The following is a 23871-nucleotide window of genomic DNA, read 5'->3' on the forward strand; positions in this document are numbered from 1 at the left end:
AAAAGAGAAATAGCACAAAATGTATTTAATAATAAATAAATGCAAGGAAAACAAAAGCATTTATAAATTACTTCAAAAAGTATAGAAAACTTTAAATTTCTTATTTTTTGTGTGTAAATTTTATTTCTTTATACTTAATGCTGTTTATTAAAATGAATGGTAAGGTGGGACTGCTTAGTCATGTATGATATCAAAATTACTCACTTGAGTGATAAAACATTTCAGTACATATTTTGTAATAAGTAATAGAAGAAAAATACTCATTAAAATATTTTAATGGAGCTCAGTGGTTTTCAAAATGTGTTCCAGGGAGCCCTAAGATTCACTGGCAGTATTTCAGGGAGCTCCCAGTGACCCCCAAGCATATACCTCGTCAGTTCTATCCAAGAACTGACAACTCAAACAACTCTGATTTTTTAAATATATACACTGAGGTTCCAAGTGAGATTTCATTCAAAGAAAAAGTTGCACAACTGTAAGATATAAAATTAGAAAACCACAGCACAATCCAATCCCTATATGAACCAAAGCCTTAATACAAATAATATTAAGTTAATCAGTAGATCTGAAGTAAGTACTGTGATACTTTATAATCTTATGGTTAAGTAACTCATCAATTTAAATTGTGTGACTTTTTTCCTCAGTAAAATTAAGCTGATGTATAATGGGAAAACTAGATGCCAGTCCTAATATGTCCCATTTTATTTAATGCATGTGGTAGTCCCATAAACAAGGATTAGTAAAAATAACATTGAAATAATGAAAGTAGACAAAACTTCAATCATTACACAGTAAGTGCTCAAAAAATGTTAGCTATTAATCCATAGTCATATAAACCTTGCAATATTAGAACTTTCTATAAAATAAAAATATTTTGCAGATTCTAAAGAAGAATTAAATTTAGAACAAATGATAAAGCAGTGCTAAGACCTTTGAGTACAGTAAACTAATTAGGAGGAGTCCAGAGTCACAGCCCAGCCCAGGTTTGAATCCCAGCTCTGCTACTTTACTAATACTTTGGGCAAATTACTTAACTTCTCTGTGCTTCAGTTTCCTTGTCTGTAAAATGGGAATGATAATTTCACCCTCTTAGGGTTGTTGTGAGGATTAAGAGAACTAATATGTTTACAACAGTACTAAGCACACAATGTTAGCTTTTGATATAAATAGAAAGATCTTAAGAATTCTCTTTCTTGATTTGCTAAAAGCTTTTATATAACAAATTTAGAGTACCCTCATTTTATAATCACAAAAAACTTGCCCTGGCCAGTTTGGCTCAGCAGGTAGAGCATCAGCCCAAGGACCAAAGCGTTTTGGGTTCAATTCTGGCCAAGGGCACGTACCTTAGTTACAGTTCATTCCCGGGCACTGGTCAGGGTCATGCAGGAGGCAACTGAGTGATATTTCTCTCTCTCTCTCTCTCTCTCTCTCTCTCTCTCTCAGCCCTCATACTCTATCTGAAGATAAATGAAAAAATATCCTTGGGTGAGGGTTTTTTTTTTAAATCACAAAAAAATTTAAGAAACTTGAGTATTTTCAGAGAAAGACCTTAGTGCAATTCAACAAATATAAGTGGTTACCTTATAAAATAAATTTTGTTTCACTACTGACATCACTACTGCTACTGGTCACCCTATCTCAAAAATTTCAGTCATTATCTTAACTCCTTCTCCAGCACTCTATAATCTATAGGAAGCCAAATAAATTCTACTTTATGTTGTCTTACATCCTCCCCCTTTTTCTACCCTATAGCCCTCTCTGAGCTCTATTTATAGCTTCTCTCTTTCCAGCTCAGTTCATTCTCCACATTGCTGCCAAATCTCTCTCTTAATACATCCTCTAATCTGACCACTCCTGTAGGCAATGTTGGCTAATATTGATAAAGGGAACCTGAACCAGGGCCATTCACCAAGACCTAGGATGGGAGGGCTGGGCGGGCTGGGCCTCCTTACAGGCGGCTGAAAACAACAACAAAAAAACTACTACCAACCACTGCTCCACTAGGCCATATATAAAACTTTTGAGAAGGCAACGGGACAGAGGAGAGGTCTAACACAAGAACACACTAGCTGGGTGGCTAGATGGGAAATACCTCAAATATCCTTCTGTGACAGGACCAGCTATCTGCCAACATAAGCCCTGGCCTTGTCCAAGGGCCCTAAGGGCCAGGCCAAAATCACCAGACAGAGAATGCAAGAGCAGAGAAAGAGAGGGGGGAAAGTTTCACTCAAATTGAGCCTGAAAACCAAAATTCTAAAACACATAAAGAAGCTAATGCTATGAAAGACCATCACTTTTTGTAAGCTTAAAGTTGTCCTATGTTTTTCACAAAGCCTTTTGGAATACATGATTTTCTACAAATAATATAGAAAAGAAGGTTCACCATTTGAAAGTCAGCTTAAAAAAAAAACAACAAAAAAAAACACATCACCAATCCAAGATTGGGGGAAAAGAGACAGGAAACCAAGAACTTCCAGGAACAGTCCTGCTAAAAAAGAAACCTCAAGGACCTTAGGGAATGCTTCCCTTATTGTCCCACAACAGAAGACTGACAGAGATACATGATATCCTAGAGAAAATGCAACTCAAAGATTCTGTATTAACCTCTGCCTCTAAAAAGTTATGATTTATTCACTCATGTCGGATTTGAAGGCACACCATTCTGTGGGATTATCCTGTGGCCAAATCTCCTGAGACACTTTTAGAGCAATCTGCCCCTTTTTCATTTTGCAAATCCAGTCACCCGGCTTTAACGCTCTCCAAAGAGGAGATATTTCAGAAAGTAAATTCATATTAAAACCACAGCTTTCTTCGGTTGTCCTCCTACTGCAAATGTTTCACATCAAGAGTATTTATTGGTAAGAGGTAAAAGGTCCCAATCCTAGTTTATTATAACCATGATCATCCTTTCACAGTCAGGTTATTTAATTTTTAAATCAAACAGGTGAATAAGATTTTTCTTGACATGATGAGTTGATAGCTCATTAGAATCTCTAAAATAATTATTTCCCGTATCCATTTTGTTTGATGATTTAGATAATTAACTTCTTTCGACATTAACTTCTTTACACATCAAAGTCCTATCATTCCAGTGCTTTATTTCCTTTCTCCCAGACATTTAAAAAAAAATGTCGGTTAAAAGCAGAAGCACTCAAGTCAATTTTCTCTAATAAATACAGTTAACATGGAACTGAAAACCTACTGTAATCTTCTCAATGGGTTAATGTCCTACAGTTGTTTTAGCTTTCAATTGAAATGCAGCTGTTTGCCATATTTTACAAAATGAATTCAGATGTGCAGATGGAGACGTAGATTATTTCAACATGCCACAGTTTAAATGTGAACCCAAGGAATAAGTTCAACACTGATTAATACTTATATTTAAACCTGATCATTAAGCCAACAGCCAATACTATGTTACACCTGTAAAATCCTGTTCAAGAGTACAAAAATTGACATCTTTTCATTTAAAATAATGAGATTTAAGAATATACTCCTTTCCTCAGAAAATACTGCAACAAAAATAATTTTTTTAACTATGGTAAAGTTATAAATAACAAATGTGAATTAAATGAAAATATAATGGACATGTTACTGGGTTTCTATTTATAGCTCGTATTTTTGATGACTAAATGACCAAAGAAGATATACCATGAAACATCTTTAGCTTAAAATATCTCAAAGAGTTGAAAAATGTATTATTAGTTACAGTACCCTCAAAACATCAAAATCTGAATTGTAAAATCCATCAGTACCCATTTATTAAAAGATAGTTAAATTTTTTAAAATATTTGTACTATATCACTGCTGAGGAAAGTTAATTCAATTGACCTGTGTACTGATCTCAGCATCTGAGTCTCAATTCCAATCATTCATAACCTGAACACTTCACATAATATAAATAGAAAACTGTTATACTCAGAACATTTTCATTTTCATAGAACTCCAAAGGCAGGAAGTAATTATGGTTAGGCCAACATTATTATACACTGCATTTTAGCTGTTTTGTAAAAAAAAAAAAAAAAAAAACCTCAAGTTACATTATACAGTAATCTAAATTTCTCCTGCTATAAAAGAAAATATCAAATGACCACTCAATCATTGAGAATGTTAAAATGTAAAAATTTTGAAACTTCTATACCTAGTGTTTGGGATAACTGTATAGTAATTCTAATATATTTTTATATGTCCCATTTCAACTGAAGTTGGAAGGTATAGAACTCATGTCAATTATCTACTAAAAGAGAAGTTACATGAATAATCCAAAAAACAGATGACTACATATAATGTGTAACTGTTTTGAAAATAATAGCATTTTTCTATATTTTCATAACTAACTAAAAAAAATCATCTCTATTCACCTACCATACCAAAAAAAAAAAACAACGATCTCAGACCCTGAAATAAAATGCATCTATCATAAGACTTATTACACTGGAGTGGAACTATTTCCTCATCTTCAAACTGCCCACTGCTGTGTTATCTAAAATTTCGATACCTAATATATATACTACCTGACATGTTGATGTTCAGTAAATGGTGGGTAAATGAAAAAATAACTGAAGGATATAACAAAGAATACACAAATAAGAAAACACACCCCTGTCATTTAGTAGCTTACAGACAACTGAAATTAACAGATAATACCCAATGAAAAGAGCTTAGAAATAATGCACAAGATACTATGAGAGAAGAGGAACATCAGACCCAGTCAACTATTACGGGATAATTGTACTGAGATTTAACACTTTCTACAATCTGAAAATAAACCAAATTTAACTGCATTTTTAAAAAAAATAACAGATGCCCTGGCCGGTTTGGCTCAGCGGTTAGAGCGTCGGCCTGTGGTCCAGAGAGACCCGGGTTCGGTTCCCGCTAAGGGCATGTACTTTGGTTGCAGTTTGTCCCCGGCCCTGGTTGGTCGTGTGGGTGGCAGCCACTCGATGTGTCCCTTCACATCGATGTTTCTGTCTCTCTCTCCCTTCCTCCCTCTCCCTCCCACTCTATCTGTGCAAAAAATGGAAAAATATCCTCAGGTGAGGATAAAAAAAAAATAAAATAAAAAAAATAACAGATAAGTGAACAGCAAATCCAAACTGCCCATATCTCAGAAGTGAAAGTACTCTGAAAATTGTGAAGCACCATAAATAGCAATATATGATCTAAGGAAAGATTCTGCCTTACCATTCATTGAGCAATTATTTTTCCTAAAATCTAATAGAATAAGAATAATTATTTCCTAACTCAAATCAGTCTGATTCTAATTAATATGTGTAAGAAGCTATAAATATTCATAAGGAACACCTAATGATCAAAATGACAAGTTATTAGGAATACTATAAGTAGAGAACCACAATTTTAATACAATTATCAGAGACCGAAAAACTCTTCTCAGTAATATACAATACTATTTCCTGATATATTTTCCCCATCACACCTGCTTCCATGTCCAGCACTTCCATAAAAACACCACTAGTCTTCAGTCACATAAGGTCAAAACTCCAAGGCATTTTAGATTGTCCAGCTCCTTCCCTGCCTATATCCAGGAACTCTGGTCCTGGCATTTTTTCTTATAAAAAACAATTCTAAATCAATCGCTTTCTGATTTCACCTTAATCAATACCTTTCCTGCATTATCTTTTAAAGCCACCTCCCACTCTTTCGAATTAGTTCTGCATATTACCTCCAGAGTACTCATTCTAAGTATCTGTTACTCCTCTACTCGGAAGCTTCCAATGGCTCCCCTTTGCCTGGAAGACAAAACTTGTCACTGGACCTCTCCAGCTTCCTTTCCTATAGCAGTCAAATCAAACAGTCAGTATTTCCTGAACCATCCCAGGTTCTTTTGAACCTTTACAGTTCTTCCTGCTTGCAATACCTTGTTACCTACCTGCCCACCTATCCAAATCCTAGTGGTCCAGAAAAGCCTGACCTAAACTCAGTATCACAAAGTGACACAACCACCAGAATTCTCCTTTCTTTCACATCTAATTGTTTTAGTTTACTAATGCTTTTGGTTTAACACTAAATATTTTAGTGCATACTAATTATTTTAGTTTATTAATAAACCCCTGCCTCATAATCTCTCCAACTACTGGCAGATGACTATACCTCCTACTTCACAGAGAAATAAAAAGCCTTTATTTAGTAGCTCCCTCCACTCTCCTCTACTAAAGCTGATGCATCTTCTCGATTCCACCCTCTTACAATAAAGGCATCCTCTCATTTAAAGCCAATGTGCCACCTGTGCTTTGGCTTATTAATTTATATTTATTTATCGGGTACCTACTACAGGCCAAACATTGTAGTAAGAGCTAGAGATATTATTAAGCAAGACAAAAACATATACAATATAATGCAGGAGAAGAGCACATAAGTGTAATTTGAGGTAGTGACAAATGCTATGAAAATTAATTAAACAAGATAATTTCAACCAGAAGGGAATAGTTAATATAAGATTTGAACAAAGCCAAAGTGACTTGAAATGTTTTAGGTTTTAAAAAGTTAACTCTGGCTGCTGTGATAATACACTATAAGGAAGCAATGGTACAGCCAAGGTGACCAGTTAGAACGCTAGTGAAGTTGTATAGACAAGCAATAACAGTGGCTTGAATTAGTGAAACAAGTAAAGATGGTGAAAAGGGGTCAGATTTCTGGAATATATTTTGAAGGCAGAGCTGACTTGCTGATGGATTAGACATGAGGTGTGAGAGAAGAGCAGTCAAGGATGACCCTGAAGTTTGGGACCTGAGCAACTGGTTGAATGGTGGTACCATTTACTGAAATCAGAGGGTTGAAAAGGAATAAAAAGGGAATTCAATTTGGGCCATGTTAAGTTTGAAACAACTGTTAGATACTCAAGTGGAGATGAAATCCTGCAGAAGCTTCGTAACAGATGTTACAAGGCAGAAAACGGAAATAAAATTCATGGTCACAGTGTTTTTGTTAAAAAGGATATAATCAGCCCTGGTCAGTTTAGCTCAGCAGTTAGAGCGTCAGCTCGCAGACCAGAGAGTCCCGGGTTTGGTTCCTGCTAAGGGCAGTTTGCCCCCTGCCCCCAGCTGGGGTGGCATGAGTGGCAACCAGTCGATATGTCTCTCTCACATTGATGTTTCTCTCTCTCGCTTCCTCCCTCTTCTCTCCTCTATCTGAAGATAAATGCAAAAATATGCTTAGGTGAGGATACAAAAACAAACAAACAAAAAGATATAATCAATATAGTGGAACCTGGTAATAGGGATCAGCTAATCTCTCAAGTTCAGTTTCTTCATCTGTCAATAATTTCTGCCTCTCTCAGTGGGGTGTTATAAAGAAGAGAGTGGCTACCAATAATGGGCACTCACAAAATATAACCGAAATGAAAAGAATACCACCAGCAAACTATAAAATTCCCAACAGACAGGCAGACAGACAAACCGTGTGTTTACATACACTATTTGGCTATATGAGCAATTTTTTTTTTTTTAATCCTCATCCGAGGACATTTTTCCATTTTTTTGTACAGACAGAGTGGGAGGGAGAGAGAGGAAGAGAGAGAGGGACAATGTGAAAGGGACACATCGAGTGGCTGCCACCCGCACGACCAACCAGGGCCGGGGACAAACTGCAACCGAGGTACATGCCCCCTGCGGGAACCAAACCCGGGTCTCTCTGGACCGCAGGCCGACGCTCTAACTAACCGCTGAGCCAAACCGGCCAGGGCTGAGCAATTTTTTTTAACCTAAAGGTGACAGACTGCTCAGAGACACAGGAAGTTTTATGTATCATATTTTTCTTCTTCAGTCTCACATTAATGTAGGTTTCTATCCATATACTTTCATATCTAGTACTTATGAAAATACTGAATTTAAAAAAATTTTTATGGCCCTGGTCGGTTTGGCTCAGAGGTTAGAGCATGGCCCTGAAGAGCCGAGGGTTCAATTCTGATCAAGGGCATGTACCTCAGTTTCGGTTTGATCCCCAGCCATGGTGGGGTTCATGCTGGAGGCAACCAATCAATGTGTCTGTCTCACGTCGATGTTCCTCTCTCCCCACCGTCCCCCGTCCCTCCCACTCCATCTGAAGATGAATGGAAAAAACATATATCCTCAGGTGAGGATTTAAAAAAAATTTTTTATGCTTTACAAAATAGTTCTTCAAGTGCACTGCAAATGTGCCTATCAGATTATTCCAAAATGCGTAACACCAATCCCTAATAAAATCGCAAGTTTACTTTCCAATATTGAAATACTGTTGTTTTTATATAAAATAGTACATAATTAAATGACTTAATGGCTAACTTTTCAGATATGTGCAAAAATTTGGAATCAGTTATACTTCTAATAGTAAAAGGTAAGTATGCAAGGATGCAAAAAAGGGAGATCTCTTAAACATCAAAATTCTCTTCCAATCTAGACACGCATCTTAGAAATATCATAAACCTTTTCGAAGTCTATATTAAATATAAACAATTCAATAAAATATCCAATATGGTTAAAACATTGTTCATTAGATGAGGCGAAGCCAGATGGAGGGCAGCGAAGGGGGAAAAATGGGGGACATCTGTAATACTCCCAACAATGAAAACGAATTTTTTTTTAAATTCACAATAGCCCTGGCCGGTCTGGCTCAGCAGTTAGAGTGTCGACCTGAGGTCCAGAGAGACCCGGGCTCGGTTCCCGCAAGGGCATGTACCTCGGTTGCGGTTTGTCCCCGGCCCTGGTTGGGTCGTGCGGGTGGCAGCCTCCCTTTCACGTTGATGTTTCTCTCTCAATCCCTCTTCCTCTCTCTCCCTCCTACTCTATCTGAACAAAAAATGGAAAAATGTCCTCAGGTGAGGATAAAAAATAAATAAAAATTCACAATAAAAAAAAAAAACATAGTTCATATGACTGAAAAAGAAAAGGAGATCTACTCCCATGTACCCATGTAAAAAATAGATGAACTTGTATAAGCATTTCAGAGTTTATAAAGGATCTTTCACCTGTATTAACTCACATTTTTTCACAATCATCCTACCAGGCAAGTACTTCCTACCAATGACAAAGCTAAAAGTAAAAATACTGGGTGACGGTCATAAATCTAACAAAAAACACAGGCTTTGATTTAGGTAGCTGATAACTTGAAATATTCAGTCCAACTACATACATATTTTAACAAAAATTTGCCAATCTACTCCCATTTTGGTGCCTTAGTTTCTTTATTTGTAAAAGATGACTATCTCCTGTAGCACAGGAACACAACATGAAATTACCGAGAAGTTGTACACATAGGGTCAGTGGACTTTTCATTAAGTTATCTTAGAGGCTGACAACTTTAAAAGCAAGTTCAGAGCCCTGGCCGGTTTGGCTCAGCGGTTAGATCATCAGCCTGTGGTCCGGAGAGACCCGGGTTCGGTTCCCGCTAAGGGCATGTACCTCGGTTGCAGTTTGTCCCCGGCCCTGGTTGGGTCGTGTGGGTGGCGGCAGCCACTCGATGTGTCCCTTTCACATTGATGTTTCTCTCTCTCTCTTCCTCCCACTCTATCTCAACAAAATATTGAAAAATGTCCTCGGGTGAGGATTAAAAAAAAAAAAAAATTTAAAAGCAAGTTCAGAAATTCCTTCCTTCAAAGCAAATCTCAGGCAAATGGATAAACAGCCAAAAAGACAAAAGCATAACTATGCAAATTGGTGGGAGGGGGACCAAAGACATCTGAGGTTCAGAACTACAGTTTGAAAATCACTAATTTCATCCAAATCCCTCGTTTTTCAGGTGAGGAAACTGGAGTCCAGAGGGGTTTCTTGAACTGCCCAAGGACACATCACTATTTAGTGATACAGCTGGGACTAAAACTGAGGTCCCCTGACTCCTGGTCCAGAGTTCTTTCTACTATCCCACAAGGAACATACAAATAAAAGTTGATTGTAATTAACTCACAAGACCTCCACAATGTGTTTGTCATAGTGAACTTTGTTGTGAAATACCTGCCTATGCCAACTCAGTTTAGCATAAAGAGCTGGGCTCTGGAGTTCAAGTACAGGCTCTAACACTTACCATGTGACCTTGGGCAAGTCACATCACCTCCCTGCCTCAGTTCCCTCACCTTTAAAGTAGAAATTATAAATAGTCTTCTCATAGGTTACATGAAGTAATGTCTATAAAGCACTTAAGACGTGCCTGGTATATAGAAACCTCCCAGTTCATGATGATAATGATGAAGAAGCAGAACAAAAGAACCATCATCCAAGCAAAAGTATAGCTTCTTGAAAATATATCAGAAAGTATTATCATTAAACATGTACATTCTCAAAGAAAGAATGATGTGATTAGTAGTAGTCTCTTAAAGATTCAGAAAGAAATAATATGAAAACAGTGAAATGTAGAGGATTCAGTCATAAAATCGCCAACATTTAAAATAACAATAGTACGCTTTAAGATTTTTAAATAATTTATATTTGTATAGTATTTTACAATTTATAAAGTAAAATCACATATTTTTTCAATTTATTGTCCTATACATTCAACAAACAGCATTTTTTTCAAATGCTACACACTATATGCTAGATAGCATGCAACTTACATATTCATTACCTTATTTAACGTTCAATATCCACTAGCTACCAGCTAGGTATTATTAGAAGCAGTAGTATAATGCAGGAAACTGACATCAGTTTCAGAAAGAGTTTCATCCATATTACTTATTAAGGCGGAATGACATGTTTAGATAAATAAATGAGATAAAGCATCTAGCACAATGAAAGGAACACATCAAGTGCCCATGAAAACGCTGGTTCTCTCTGAACAGTAGTATGGAGTTGTTTTGTGTAGAGAATATATTATAACCAGATCAATAAAGCACCACTACTGTGACTTACAGTATTATTTGTTAAAGAAAACAATTTTGGGTAATGGTGCCTATTGTACTCTCTATATATGCAAAAATATACAACAATTTTTGCAGAGTTACGGTCAGTCTTCACTGGAGGTAGTAGGTAGACAAATAGAAACAAAACCAATTAAATATAAAATATTTCTAACACAAGACAACAATTATTTTAATTCTCAACTGAGGCCCCAACTACCCTGTGAGGAGGTGGGATGGTATAACATTTTGCTTATGAGAAAATTGAGGCTCAGAAAATTAAACTAAAATCACAAAGAGAGAATATAGCAGAAAAGGACTAAACCTAGGTTTTCAGAATTAGTTTTAATTGCTCTTTCCACCCATGCACAATGCATCTCAGAACATTAATATCTCTTCTAGATCCATTATTCAATAACCTTAAGACTAGAGTAGGTGAGCCCTGGTCCGTGTGTCTCAGTTGGTTGGGCACTGTCCCACACACCAGGAGGTTGCTGGTTCAGTTCTGGTCAAGGGCACATGCCAGGGTTTTGGGCTTGATGTGACATGCAGGAGGCAGCTAATCAATGTTGTGCTCTCACATCAATTACAGATGTTTCTCTCCCCCCCTTCCTCTTCCTTAAAAAAAAAAAAAAAAAGGACTAGAGAAGAGTTACTTCATTTAACCATTAGACAAGTGAGGACTCAAACTAAGGATGTCTCTCAAAATATATAAATTCAAATAATATAATACAGCATTTGACTGAATTATTTTTCCTTATTGTTTAAGTGAGCTATAAGTAAAATCTTTCTTTAATATTCTAATACATAGTAGGCAGATTTCCAACTGATTTCACTATTCAACCTCACCATAAAATAAAACGGGCATTATTTTCAACAAGAATACTCAATCTTCTGATTTGTTTGACATGCCTCACTCTTTGCAGCTTCTCACACAAAAAGATCACTTTTTCAAAGAGAACTGAAAATCAAGCTGCCCAAGATTTCTATCCAATTGTTAGGAGAAAAGCAAAAATTTTAAATTATCAGTGGCTTACATGGTCAGGTCACTTGCTGTTGTTATTCCAGATATCTTATCCATTATTTAAGCTCATAAGCAATAACTCTGTTACTACTTAAAAGCCAGTACATTTCTAAGATGGCAATATGGTTAATCCTCCTACAATTACATATTACAAATTTCAGCAAACCTAAAAAAACAGTGACCATATTATTATGTGGTTCTATTTAGGGCATTTTTGATAGTGAAAGGGGCTCTATTAATAACTATGCTGAGACAAAGAAGCTCTAAAACATGACTGTCCCAGAAAAAGTAGAATACATAAAGCCTACATAACAGCAACCATTCTGATTTGTATGTAATGGCTTATTTTCTGTATATGCTTAAGTCATAAGCTTTAAGTTCTGTTCCAGATCTAATGATTGTCTTCAGCCTTGAAATTAAGGTCACCATTTTACAGACATCAGGCCAGAGTTAAGGATGTTATCTATAAAGTTATTTTTAAGTTTTATTTTCAAACTTAACTTTATAAACATTTGCTTGGGAAAACAACAACAACAAAAAAACAGATCTACATATCTCAAAGAAAATTATCTTGCAAAATATCACCAAATTTCAGACTTATCTCTTCAAAAGTTTTGAATACTGATAACCTGATAACCACAAAACTACTTCTAAGATGGCCCGATGCTCAGAAGTTTTTTTTGTCTGCCCTCACTTGAGGACATTTTTCCATTGATTTCCAAAAAGAGTGGAAGGGAGGGAGGGAGAGAAAGAGAGAAAGAGAGAAACATCGATGTGAAAGAGACACATCAATTGGTTGCCTCCTGCACAACCCTGACCAGGGATCAAACCTACAATTCAGATACACGGCCTCAAACGGGAATGGAACTCTCCACCCCTCAGCAGAAACTCTAACCACTGCGCAACCAGCCAGAACCCGATGCTCAAAACTTGTTGTTTTTTTTTAAGGCACTATCTTTCAAATAAAAAAAAAACTTCAAGAACAAAAAAGTTGAAAAGTCTTCACTGAAAACTAACTAAAATGATAAAAGATAGAGGAAACCATGGTCACAAAGCAGTACAATAATGATTAAAGGAAACTCCAGTTAGTATTGTTATGGCTCTCTAAATGAATCTGGCATTAGTTGTACAACCTAGGAGACAAAAGAATGCTTTGTTTTAATTTGTCAAGCTGTAAATAACTACTAACAGACTCATGCTTTGAACTATGGTACTTTAATGAAAGGCATTATTTGAATATAATTATGATTCCCTAAGGCAGCGATTTTCAACCTTTTTCATCTCATGGCACACATAAACTACTAAAAATTCTGCGGCACACCAAAAATTACATTATATTTTTTGCCAATCTGACAAAAAAAAAAAAAGGTATAATTTTGATCCATTCACACCAGACGGCCATTGTGTGCGCTGTAGTCATTTTTTTCTTTGACAATCTAAGGGAAAAGAGGTCAGTGTCCCTGACTGAATGGTCAGGAATGGCAATTCTCAAAAAGTCTTTGCCTGCCGCAACACACCGGTTGAAAATTGCTGCCCTAAGGCAATAAATGTTCCAACAGTTGGCTTCTCTGACTTAAAACTCAACCAACTCAAGAAGTGGAAGGGGTCTCCAAGTCTAGATTCTTGACCTTATGCTGTCCAATAGGCAGCCACTAGCCACATGTGGCTATTTATATTTTAATTAACATAAAATTAAAAATTAAGTTCCTCAGCACACTAGCCACATACCCAGTGCTCAAGAGCCACTTGTCTCTAGTGAATACCACAGATTATTATAGAATATTTCCATCATGACAGAAAGTTCTATTGGACAGTGATGCTCTAGACCTAGGCTGCTCTAGATCTTTGCTGGAATATGCCCAGAGGTAGGAAACTTGCAACAGCACAACAACGTGCATTCCTCTTTTGCAAGTACTGTTAGAACATCTTCCTCACATTCAGTCAAATTCAGCCTCTCTGTAACCAGCCACCAGAAATTCCCCAAATTCCGTCAATTTGGTCTTCAAGTAAATCTTTGCAGTGCTAACTTAATTCCCCTTACAAAGTTCTGCCCCTCACGTGTACTAAGACCCGAGGTCCTGTCCATCACATAAACAAACACTTTCCAACTAAAGAGTTCCAAGTTTCTATCAGGCTCATGGAGTTAGGCTAATCTACCCACGTGTACATCAATAACGGACATGCAGGGCTGGCTCTGAATGTATTACATCCCACTGTCCTGTAAACCCACTGCTATTTGTCATACCAAACATCCTGATTTTTTAATTTAAAAAACAAGGTCCCAGTCATTCTGAACAGCTTAGAACATGGAGACCAAAATTAATGACAATGAACATGTAATTGACCAGTGCCTGGCGCTGTTCTAAGCATTGGACGTGTATTACCTCACATAATCCTCAGGATTCTGAGCTAAATTATTACTGTCCCCATTTTACTGAGCAAAGCTCCCGGCCAAAGACGTGCTACATAATTTCCCGGGGGGGTCACAGCTGTGGGCTCACCCCACTGAGGAAGAGAGTCGATCTTTTCCTTCTATCGGATGCTCCACTTTTAGGGCTACCGAACTCTTCTTCCACCCGGCCCACAAAGCAATAATTTCCTTCTTTAAGGAGTCTTCCCCCAAAAAAAACACCACCCAGATGGCACACGGAAGGTGCTTCTTCCACCCCAGCAAAGCCCGCTCCAGCTCGCCCGCCCGCTCCCCTCGTCCCACGCCCACCCGCCGGCGGGGAGGAGTCAAGAGCCAACTCCACACCCCGCGGGAGAACTCGGGCGCCAAGCCGAGCCAGCGCCTCGCGCCACCGTCCTCCCTTCACCCTCCTGAGCGAACGCCAACATCCCTCCCCCGCGGCCGCCCCCGGGCAGAGGCCAGGGCGGGGCTGGCGCCGAGGCCCGGACACGCTGGGCTCGCCGCGCGGTGTCCCTCCCGGTTCCCAGCCTCTCCCCCGCCCGCCCCCGCGCCGCCCCCCACGCCACCAACAACCTCTGCTTTAAGAACACTTGGAGGCACGGCTGCGCGTCCCGCGTGGAGAATGTGGGGGTAGAGATGGTGCGGTTTCTGCTGCTGCGGCCCGGGACACGCTAGGATAGGGGCAGGGTGAGGGGGTGGGGCTGAGAGTGTAGAAAGGGAAAAAGTGGTTCAGCTGCAGCGGGGATCGCGGGGTAAGGGGCAAGATAGCGTGAGCCCGACTCTCTGTGGGGCGTGGGTTGCGGTGACCGAGAAAAGAGCGCTACAGACACCCCCAGCACTGGCGGCCCGGGCGCTGGCGCATGCGCGCTCGGCAGGCGGCGCGCGGTCTCCTTTCCCTAGCGAGCCACTTCCGCCACGCTCGCTGGGGGCGGGGCGTCGTAGAGCGCTGGCGGGGCCGCTCTCCTCGCGGGCGTCGCGCGCGGCCCCGAGGGCCCAGGGCGGGCGACCTTGAACCTTGGGCCGGGTCTTACAGCGCGGGCTACTGAGAGAGGAGTGGGTATGAGCTGAGAACCAGAGTGTTCCTGGGCCGGGCTTGGATTCTTTAAGAATGGAGCTGAAAGGGGAAACAGTGACCGACAACTGGAAGTTTGTTTTCAAATTCAGGTCAGAGATTGGCCCGTGTAAATGTATCTTCAGGGATGAGGGTGAACCTGGAAATGAACCGGGTAGTGCTTTTAGAATGGCGAAGGGAAACGAAGAGATAAGAAAAGACCTGCTGCCCCCCAGGACCGCAGTGCCAGGGTGGGCAGGGATCCCTCTCTGCGACCACGCCACGCCGGCTCCGCGCAGCACCGCCCACCCTGTCCCCGCACACTCATTAGGGAGGCGCTGGGCGAGAGGGTCCGCAGTGACGTTTTCCTCTGCCCATTGTACCAAGCGCGGGCATTTGACGACCCACGTGCTTGTTATTGAGACTTTCGTCTATTTCAAAGTTCTTCATGGATGATACTGTATCTATTTTTCCTTAATGTTGGCCTGTTCCTACTTACTTTTAAGCCTTGCACCCCACCATTGAACTGTACATACTGTTCTCTCACATTTGATAGACACAAGTGTAGTTCTTTAATATGGTCGTAAGACAATGATTTCAGTTGCCTTATTTATATTATATGAAGTCTTGCTATTTATATTAATTCTTTTCAGCTGCTTAGGGAAAACTTAACCATACTTATGACCACTCCTACGATGTCAAATAATGTAACATACTTCATAGAGATTCAGCTACTAACCTTCAGGTCTTTTTAAGCATTACTGCTTCAGTCATTTTCTTGCCTATACATATTTGTGTTCTGAAATAATCCCTTCCTTCCCCTATTTGCTTAGTGTTGAAAATAGAATTTATTTGATTATTTCTCTGTGGTTGTAGTTATGTGTGTAGTTTTATGATTGTAGTTGTGTCATTGTAGCTGTCTTCTAGTTTGTGCTTAGTTCATTTTAGTCTCACCAACACTTCAATATTTGCCCAATTCTTAAAGTTCCAAAAGAATATATTTAGGATGTAAAAGCTTACTCTAATGTGTAAATTGGCTCGATTCAATGCTGGGCAAAGTGAAAGTAACAGAATTGTCATTTCTTACATAGGAAGACTGCTTTATACAATAATTGAAAAGCCCTATCAAATACATTACAAAGAAAATAGAAAATTAAGAGAAAATGTATTATATCTAAGGAAATATAACTTGAAGCAGATCATTTCTATTAAAATTATATTCAATTAATGTTACCATAGTAGTTCTTGCACAGGAGTTCTACCGACATCACCTGGAGGCCAGATTTCACCTAGTTTTTCAGAATTGAACCCAGATATTCTTACTCTCAGCGTGCTGGTGCCTAACCAACATATAATCAAACACAACAGGAGTTCATGAAAGTGAGCCATGGAAAAGGGAAACAGTTAAACACGACTCATCGAGGGGGCTAAAAAATTCACTCTTAGAAAATTTGTTAATTGTACTGTTGGCAGAGATCTTCGCTTTGAAGTCACATGAGCTATCCTAATGTTCCTACCTCCTAGAATCTATTAAAATTCATTTAAATTTTTTTATTTAGCCATAATTTTGTTTGTAGTTTGAGAGCACTGCTGTACACAAAAGGTCAAAAATATTTTTCATTCGATTAATATCAACTATCCTAAACTATCAATGCTATGAGTGTGTCTTAATTATAACAAAGCTAAAACAAGCTGTTGCCGAGATGAAGACATTGAGGACTGCCACCTCTCAGAAAAATATATGATTTCTTTTTTTTTTTTTTTTGTATGAGCCCCTAGCGGGAACCTAACCCAGGACTCTCTGGCCCGCAGGCCAACGCTCCAACCACTGAGCCAAACTGGCCAGGGTGAAAAATATATGATTTCCAAAGCATGTGGAGAAAACACATCAGGACACCAAGTGAATTGATCACACCACAAGAATGTCTTCATCTCTTGAACAAAGCTATTAAAGAAAAATGAAGCATTGTTATTGTAGACTTTTACATTCCCCTAGCATAATAACCTTCATACAGATTCACTAGTGCAAAGAGAAAGTGAACATACCTAAGTAAAAATGTCTCTTTGCATCTTAAAAAAAAATGGCTAGATTAGGTAATTAAAATAAGCCCTAATTCTCCAAAGAATAGCAGAAGTCATTCCTAATACGGAACCATCCCTGTGATAAAATGGTTTCTTCTCATATAAGTGCCGTGCAGACAGTTTACCTGCAAATTCTTACTCTTTTGAGTAAGAAATTCATGACTCTTATTAGAATGCTGGTGGAGGCATTTTCTTTTCTATATATCAATTATTTTATCTTCTTTATTTGCCTTAGATTTCTAATGATTATATAGTAACCATTGATAGAACTGCATATTGTTTAGACTTGCATGTTGTATTGTTGCTATATTGTTAATTCTGATACTAAGAACTATTTTTCCATTGCAATCTCAGAGGTACCTCGTTTTAGTTTTAGAACAAGTTGTTCTTCTAACCAAAAAGATTACCGAGTTCTGTGGTACCTAGGCAAGTCACTTAATATCATTGGGCTTCAGTTTTCAGATCTGTAAAATGAGGTGATCAAACCATATCGCTAAAACCTTGCAACCCTAAACGTCTGTGCTCCTTTAAAACAGGAATGACCAAAGGATGGATCTTAAAGTTGTACAGATAATTTCAGCATTCATATTTGTGCTACCAAAAATTACATGAATATATTCAGGGCTCTTGCTTTAAGCTGACTTGGGTGTTCAACTGATAATATGCATTTCGAAAAAAAGACCATGTAAAAAATATATACTAATCAAATATATTGATACACAGGAGGGTACATTAAATAATTATTCAGGATGTAATCAAATTAGCTTTTCATACCTTCCAGTTACATTTATATATTTCAAAGTAGGAAGAGCAGCACGTGATGAGAAAAGAAATGTTAAGAATTGCAGTTCTGAGCAGCTTGTAGAACTATAATCATGATCCATACTCTTAGGAACCTCTCATTGTAGGTTTAGCACTCCAGGATCTTTTAAAATTAGTGCTTAGCTGCTGAGAAAGTGATCATGTTTTTGAGAGTCAGAGTAGGAAAGGAATCTTAGAATATCAGGCTTTCAAAGGGCCCCTGAACTCTCTAAACACGTGGAAATTTAGTTGCTCCCATTTCCATGAAATACAAATCCAATAAGTAATATGTTTTATACTAGAAACAAACAACTTTCACACACACATACACCCCACTGAAGATAAGGTCTATTCACTGACTGTGTAATGGGTGCTAATTATTTCATTCATTCAACAAATATTTATTGGGGGTCCGCCATTATTCTAGGAGTTGCAGATACAGCAGTGAATCAAACAAAAACCCATGTCACCATCAAACTTACATTCTAATAGGAGGAGCTGGGCAATAAACAAAATAAAAACCTAAATTATATAATATGTGTAGAAATCCATGCGTGTTACAGGGGGAAAAATATACAACAGGGAAGGGATATGGAATGAGGTGAAGCACAGGAGGAATGGGAGAATTGTAATTTTTAAATCAGGCAAGCAGGTAGGCCTCACCAAGAAAGTGACATTTGATTAATGACTAGAAGAAATTGAAGGAGATATCTGCAGATATCTAAAGACAGAGCATTCCAGACAATGACAACAACCCATGTCAAGGCCCTGAAGTGGGAACTACTAAGTTGCAGTAATAGCCAAGGTTCATTTTAGCTGAAGAAGAGTGACCCAGAAAGAAAATAGTGTAATGTAAGGTCACAAAGGTATGGAGGGAGCGCAGGTGGCAGAAGGCCTGTGTGCCTGGGACTGGGAGGCTATGATTTGACTTGGGGTTTAAAATAGTCAGTAGAGTTACAGGTATTGCAGTAACCCAGGCAAGAGATGATGGTAGCTTGTAAGACATAGTTGAATTCTGGGTATATTTTGAAAATCAATACAACTTACTGACAGATCGGAATCGGGGTTCTTGAGAAAGACAGGAATTTGCCATAAACTGAGATTGGAAAGACTGGGGAGAATGCATGTTGGGTAGGTGTAAGAGGTCAAGAATTCAGTTGTAGGCATCAATAAGTAATTACGTACAGTTTTGTGTTATCTGCAATGTTTTCATCATCATAAGTGTGTTCTTATGGAAATGAAGGGAAGTTTGTATTTGTAATTTTTTATAAAAATAATTTAATTATTTTCTAATCCTTCTCCCATAATAGAGGTCCATCTAGACCTGTATAACATATGTGAAGGAATAGTTTCCTTTTGTTTTAAGAAGACGTGGGGAAATCTGAACATTCTCTATCAAAAAAATAATAATAATAATAACAACTTTTGGGGAGGAGTTAGCCTGTCGATACCTGAAAGTAAAGTGGAGACAAATATATGGAAACATCCAGTTCCCCAAAGTATTTTCATTGAAATATTTAGATGTAAAACTGAATATATTCAGTGAATTATTTGAATAACTGCCTCCATTTTATTGCATATACATTTTTTTATTGTGCATGGGAACAGGGCCAAAAGTTAATCGGTGCCATGAGTGAAATAAACCACCGTATGGTTAGTGCAACCTGCTGTTCCTAATTCACACTCTGAAGCTGGATGCAATAAACCTATTTTGATTAAGGAGGGCTCAGATCAATTGTTAAATAGTGATCAGGGAACTATATCAACATATTTGACCAAGTCATTTTTATTTTTAGCTTTTTATAGATGCAACATAAGTTGTATTTTCTCTTTCCAGAATATATTTAAAACAACCTTATTAATTCAGTCAAGTGTAGTGCAGAAAATATGGGCTTTGGTGCCACTGACTAGCCATAATACCCTGGACAAATTATTCAACCTGTCAGAAAATATGTAACTATTACACTATAAAATAGGAATATGAACACCTATGTGGTAGAGTGTTATCAAGATTTATGAAAAGTTCTTGACACATTGAAAATGTTCAGTAGCATTTATAGTTACTGTTTTACAGTTTTAAATTAGCTATTGAATAATTTTATGATGTTTCTATTTTTGATGCATTAGACATCAAAATTAATTAAATACAAGATCCCATGTCGCCCCGGCTGGTTTTTCTCAGTGGTTAGAGAGTCAGCCCATAGACCAAAGAGACATGGGTTTGATTCTGGTCAAGGGCACATACCTCTGTTGCGGTTTGGTCCCCGGCCCTGGTCACCGTCACCTAGGAGGCAACTAATCGATGTGTCTTTCTCACATCGATGTTTCTCTCTTTCTCCCTCCCACTCTGTCTGAAAATAAATGGAAAAATATCCTCTGGTGAGGATTAAAAAAAAAAAAAAAATCCCATCTCAAGTTTTAGGGTTTTATATTGTCTGAATTCAATAAATATATTATAATTATTCTTTTAACAAACATTTACTGAGGACCCTTTAAGCACATTAGCCATTACTAGGCCTTGTAGAAACAATGCTCAATGATACAGAGTTTCTGCCCTCAAAAAGACTTCTTACTAACAAATTTAGGAGTGCAAAGGTATATGAACAAGAGCAAAGGTGCTATGATAGTATGGAGTGGGCAAAAGTAAGTTTAGAGTTGTTCATATGGAAAATAATACAATAATTAATAAATATAAGAATAAATTCTGTGTTTTGTGTAGTCACAACTGTAACCCTGTTTTTGTCAGCCCCTGTATGTACCCCGTAAGTCAGCTGGGACCTCCCTGCCATCTAAGTTCTAGGTTGAGATTGGCTTGAGCCTCTATTCCTCCTCATTCGCAGGTCCAGTGCCCAAACCAGGATCTCTGGGGAGCTCATGTTCTCACCTTCCCCTCTTGCTCCGAACTTCCACTAGTGCTAAATCAGAGAAGTTTGTGGATGAGCTGTCAACTTATTCCACAAACATCCACTCATATGTGGAACTGAGCCCTGTTCCTAGATTTTACCCAAAAGCCTTTCACAAAGCTCTGTGTGGGGACAGCTAATTTTACTCAAGTTTTGGAATGATGAAAAGTGTTTTACATCACAGAAACACAACTAAAAAGTAAATGCCTTTCTAAAAAGTCCCCTTGCCACACACTGTTTCCCTACATTGCTCCCACCTTTCTCCTCTCTATTCTATCTTTGTCTGCTCTTCCCCTCCCACAAATTTCTATTTATTTCTAATTATGAGTAGTTTAGTTATCTTTTTTACTTTTCTTACATTCCAGCAGCCCCAGACCTTTGAAGGCTTACTAATATATTTTCTTTCCTTTTTTTTTATCCTCACCTGAGAACATTTTTTCATTTATCTTCAGAGAGAGTGAGAGGGAGAGAGGGGAAAAGAGACAGAGAAACATTGATGTGAGAGAGACACATTGAGTGGTTACCATCCACGCACCCCAACCGGGGCTGGGGACAAACTACAACCGAGTTACTGCCCTTAGCGGGAACCAAACCCAAACCAAACTCTGGTTTGCAGGTCGACACTCTAACCGCTGAACCAAACCAGCCAGGGCGCTAATATATTTTCTTAAACAATTTGGAGGTCATTTTCTTCGGAATTATCAGCTGTAACAAATTATTTTACATATCTATGTGTAGATTATAGCACAGGCACAAAGTAGGGAGTAACAACTTGAAGGCACTGTGTTGATTGAAAAGAAAAAAGTATCATACGCCCTGGCTAGTTTGGCTCAGCGGTTAGAGCATTGGCCTGTGGTCTGGAGAGACCCAGGTTCGGTTTCCGCTAAGGGCATGTACCTTGGTTGCAGTTCGTCCCTGGCCCTGGTTGGGTCGTATGGGTGGCAAACACTCGATGTGTCCCTTTCATGTCGATGTTTCTCTCTCTCTCTCTCCCTCCCACTCTATCTGAACAAAATATCGAAAAATGTCCTTGGGTAAGGATAAAAAAAAAGAAAATGGTATCAAGGAAGGCAACCTCTCTGAGCCTCAGATGCGTCATTCATGAGTCAAGGATAATACACACTTCTAAGTCTTATTGTGAGGGTTACATGAGACTATAAAGTGCCAGGCACATAATAAGCACTTAATAAAATTTATTTTTCATTATTATTATTACTATCAAGAACATAGCTCAAAGGCTGAGTCTTGAGAAGTGAGTGATAGTTGAGCACAGTGAGAAAAGATAATTTAGGCAGAGGGAGCAGCATGAGCAAAGCCACAGTGTGTTAGAGAGAATTGCAAGTTGTCCAGCATAATGGGATCATGAGGTGTAAGAAGGAAACCAGAAACATGGTAGAAGCCAGATTTAAAAAACAAACAAACAAACAAACAAACAAAAACAGTGTGGATTATCTTAAGGAATTTGGGCTCTAAGTTAAAAAAAAAAAAAATAGGGGTAGGGGGACTTGGACATATGCTTTTTTATTAATGCAGTGACACGATTAAATTTGCCTGATAGCAAGTTGGCAGTAATATGCAACAAAGGAGGGAGGGGTGAAAAATTGGAAAGAGCTAACAATTATGAAAGATATGGGCTAGAGCTATGTCAATGCAGTAGGAAATGGCAGAAGATGACAGGAAAAAGACTAAGTAGGAATAATACTAAGGAAGTAGAAAGTATAGGATATAGCCACTGGTATGAAAGCAAGGCAAAGAGATCAAAGTCAAGGATGATTCCAAGATTTCTCAACTTACTGAGTGGCAAGTTAGATATTTTGAGTTTAAAGTGACCACATAAAATTTCAGGTGACTATAACCAATAGCAAAATGGATTATTCAGACAGAATGGTGGAGATAGAAGCTAGAATAAAGTCTAGAGCTCAAGAGAGCAGATGGACATCTAGATTTGGGAACCAGCAGCATATAGCATACAACATCCTACACACATCACTTAGATGTGGAATTTAGCCCTGTTCCTAGATTTGGCCTAAAAATTAGTCTTGTAAGAATCTGTGTGGTCACAACTGAAGCCAACAGGAGACAGTGAAATGCCCAAGAAAGCATGCTTTGAACAACGAGAAGTGAGTCAAAGACTGGAGTCTAGGCACCCACTTTCAGTGGGAGAGGGCCTTACAAACAACACTGAGAAGGTAGTGTCACAGAAACCAGGAGAACAGAGAGATTCAGAGAAAGAGATTAATGGTACTCAAATGAGAATCAGAGTTAATTGGATTTAGTCAGTTGAAAATAACCTTTGGCAAAGCAGCCTCAATAAAGAGATTAGAAACTTGGTTGCAGTGACTTGAAAAGAGAAAAGTTAATAAGGGAGTTGAAAAATCAAGGGAGTTATTCTTTCCAAGTGGCCTGTGAAAATAAAGAGAGTAGCTAGAGAAATATTCATGATCACAGTATAGATTTCCAAGGTCAAACACTTGAGCTTATTTATAAACTTTGGAGAAAAAAACTAGTAAAGAGGGAAAGGTTGAACACTTGAGATAGAAGAGGGCCAATGACAAAATCTCTAGGATGCAAAGATGGAATTAGATCGTAGAAGACACGGGAAGGTTTTTGATCAAGAGTCTGGGAAGTATGGTGAGCCTGAAAATGGAAAAAGGATAGACTGGAGAAAGGAGTAAGAACTTGAGGCAGTTTATACCAGATGACCCCAATTTTCCCAATAAGAAAGTGGGGATGCTAAAAAGGAGGGGTAATAGAGTAAAATGAGTATGAGGTGATAAA

The 23871-nt window shown here is 38.4% G+C and overlaps 1 protein-coding gene across 2 annotated transcripts in view; it reads left to right on the forward strand.

Moving 5' to 3' along the window:
* RUNX2 (RUNX family transcription factor 2) overlaps window positions 1-23871 on the forward strand; it is a 219615-nt gene that overhangs the window by 42702 nt on the left and 153042 nt on the right. The gene's annotated exons all lie outside the window — the stretch shown is intronic.

This window comes from Molossus molossus, unplaced genomic scaffold (genome assembly GCF_014108415.1).
Source record: "Molossus molossus isolate mMolMol1 unplaced genomic scaffold, mMolMol1.p scaffold_m16_p_8, whole genome shotgun sequence".
NCBI classification, from domain to species: Eukaryota; Metazoa; Chordata; class Mammalia; order Chiroptera; family Molossidae; genus Molossus; species Molossus molossus.